The sequence below is a fragment of the Sinocyclocheilus grahami genome, unplaced genomic scaffold (genome assembly GCF_001515645.1).
Source record: "Sinocyclocheilus grahami isolate Dianchi unplaced genomic scaffold, SAMN03320097.WGS_v1.1 scaffold1698.1, whole genome shotgun sequence".
Taxonomy (NCBI): Eukaryota; Metazoa; Chordata; class Actinopteri; order Cypriniformes; family Cyprinidae; genus Sinocyclocheilus; species Sinocyclocheilus grahami.
The window spans coordinates 124,794-127,962 of NW_015506877.1; the positions used below are offsets into that span (position 1 = coordinate 124,794).

Here is a 3,169-nt window from a genome sequence, read left to right on the forward strand (position 1 = left end):
TCGTTCTTTCTCAGGAGGGAGGTTAGTGGTCGTGCGATGTCAGCGTAGTTTTCGATGAACTGTCGTGAGTAATTGCACACTCCCAGAAAGCTTCGTAGTTCAGAAATGTTAGTGGGTGTCTTTATGTTTTGGATTGCTTGGGTGCGGACTGGACTGTGGTTCGATGCCGTCTCGTCCGGCGAGCAGACCGATATAGTTCACTTGTCCTTTGTGGAGGGTAATCTTTGCTCCTGCTTTTGTCAGCTGGTTCAGGACGTGATCGATTTCTATGAGGTGGTCTGCCACATTTGAGCTTTTCAAAAGAACATCATCGACGTAAACGAGGTTGCCTCTGGTTCTGGCATCAGGGCATGCTTTGTTCAGGAATATGTTGAATTCAGCTGGTGAGTTGACATAACCAAAGGGGCAACGTATGAAGGTGTATTGTCGATTGCCAAAGGTGAATGCCACAGTGATTGTCCAAAATCCCGAGGCTACGTCCAATGTGGAAAGGATCGTTGAGCCTTTGATTTTGGGAATCTCTTGGTCCAACTGAGTCATTGGCCATCGCAATAAGGGTATTTGCTGGTTTAATTTGCGATAGTCAATGGTGGGCCGCCATTTGCCATTGGGCTTTAGAATTGCCATATCGGGGCAGAGTATGTGCTGTTATAGGGGTGGATGACCCCCTTTTCCAACATGGTGTCTATGATTTCTTGCACTGGCTCATATGATGCTATTGGAATCTTGTACTGTCGCACAAATGGGGGTGGTGCATTTGGGCTTGTCGGGATGCGCACACTGTGGATGTTGGTTAGGCCACAGTCCAGGGAGTCCTTTGCAAAGGAGTCCTTGTACATGTACAGAACCTCTTTGAGTCCTTAGCGATCTGCTTCCTTGTGGAGGGCATCCGCCTCACTCAGGATCTGTTGGATTTGTGCACCGAACCCGGTGTAGGGTTCCTCTGTTGTTGAGTCATTTGAGGGGCTCTGGGCCTTGACGGTCACCTGTGCAGGTGATTCTGTTGCAGGCTGTGTTGAGACAGCATAGACCGCGAGGTGAGTGTCATCTGTTATTTCTGATCGGCAGACGCTTTCTCTGGGCACTGGCAGAATAGAAGTGATGGCAATGGTTTCATTGGGTCTTGTGAACGCTACTGTGTTATCATATTCATCTGACATTAGTTGGACTGGTATGGGGCCTATGACTGGTACCGTTAGCTCAAAGTCGTGGAACGCCTGGTTGATGAGCCATCCCAGGTGACTGGCTTTGGGAATGTTGATGTCTTTGGCCATACAGTTGTTGAACTTATACACAGCACAAGATGACACTTCAATGAGAAGTGTGGCTTCCAAGGTCTTGTCCTAGTCTTAGGCAGGTCCTGGAAGGTTGGAAGAAGCCTAGCTTACTGTCGAGAGAGTGGCCAGGTCGCATGCTGAGGCGGACGCTGACACTCTTGCTGTAGGCAGGTATTGCAGCTTCTTGCTCACTGATCATGGCACATGCGTCTGGCATTGTTTGACCAGATCGAAGGTTCTTGAGGTTGACTGCAGGGAGGCTTTGCTGTCTTTGCTTCAATGCTCTGAAAAGCTTTAGGCTGATAGCGGAGTTCTCCGCCCACAGGGCTAGTGCTGCGTCAGACACTGATATGTCATGGACATTTATGGCAGTCATGATTCGAAGGGGGCCTGAGTCTGAGTCAGGCGCCTGCAATGAGCAGAGGAAAGGGTCCAGGTTCTTGCTGCTTGGAGTTGAGCTTGGCCCTGGCCCTGGCTTTGACATTGCATCATCAGTAAGTCAATGGCCGGCGGTGTCTGTGGCTTGACACGGCGACTTGTTGGAGTGTACTGACTGGAAGGGCAGAGGCTCGTGGACTTGCATCCATGTCTTTAGCTGCTTGAAGTCAATTAAGGGTTCAAAGCGATTAAGCAGGTCTTTTCCAATGAGAAGTGGATAAGTATTGAGTGGTGAGACGTATACTGGGTGATAGAGGTCCATCGATCCCACAGTTAGGTGAATTGGGGCCATATGTTTTAGCTGTAGGGCCGTGTGGGAATATGCTTGAAGGTTCAGCTCGCACCTGTGAAGTTTGAGGGTGCTATTAGACCTCTTTGTTCTTTCTTGGACTTCTTCGAGGAGTTCAGTTGACATTAGGGTGACGTTGGCTCCTGTGTCAAGAAAAGCTTCGACTTTGATGTGGCGTTTGATGATGATGGAGAGGTAAAACTTTATTGCTATACCTTTCTCAATGAGGTTGCGCAGGAGTTGAGGGACTGGAGTTTGGGATGAAACAGGTAGGATGTCAGGACTGATCTGGTGTTCTTCGGAGGAGTGGCAGACGACCAAGACAGCACTTTCAGGAACTTGAGTGGTTTCGTCAGCAGGTGCTTGTTGGACACTGCTGTGATCTGGAGCATCAGGTTTTGAGTTAATGTCCAACTCTGTTGCTGGATTTTCAGGTAGGATTTCTTGTCCATCTGAAGTTAGGGTGGTTACGGTTCTCTGAGAGTGAGCTGAAGGAGTGCTGTTCTCTGTGGCTGGTCGCTGCCTTCTTGTCCAGCTGCTAGTCAGGCTGAATCTGGTTTCTCTTTCTTTTCCCACTTCCGATCCTCCTCCTTTCGTTGTAAGAACTCATTCATCATCATTTTCATCAGCTCTTGTGAGTTGAAACACAGTGATGTCTTTTGTTCTTGTGTGGATTCAGTTTGAGCTCGGTCAGCTTGAAATCTTTGTGAATTTTTTCGTCGATTCCTTGGACTGGTTGCTCCAGGGTGTGTTTGTTGTTTTGGAGGTTGCGTTGGATTCCCACGAGCTCTGAATTGGTCCCAAGATATTTCCCAGTGATGTCCACGCGAGTGTTGTCGTCCACGCGGTCCATCCCAGCAGTTGTTCCTCTGTTTAGGTCGGGTACCAGCATGGGAGTCTCGTTCTCTGTTGGACGAGGGTGTGTTCCACTCTTTGTGTGGCGGCTTGGCATGGTCTTGATGTTGGGCGCCCTCTAGAGCCAGCTCCTGACTTTGAGTGTTGAAGTCAAGGACTGTTGTGGATTTGGCGCCCTTTTCTGAGGCCATCTTTTGTTTGCCGTGGGCTTTATGCGCCAAGTTTCGCAACTGCTGAGCATTCAATCTGATTCTGATTCTGATTCATTGTTCGTGGACATGCGAGAATGCCAAGATGGTGGCTTACTCCA

General features: G+C 49.0%; 1 pseudogene; it reads right to left on the bottom strand.

Moving 5' to 3' along the window:
* Nucleotides 1-2,546: 2,546 nt before the first annotated feature.
* LOC107572102 (uncharacterized) overlaps nt 2,547-3,169 on the bottom strand; it is a 3,547-nt pseudogene continuing 2,924 nt past the window's right edge.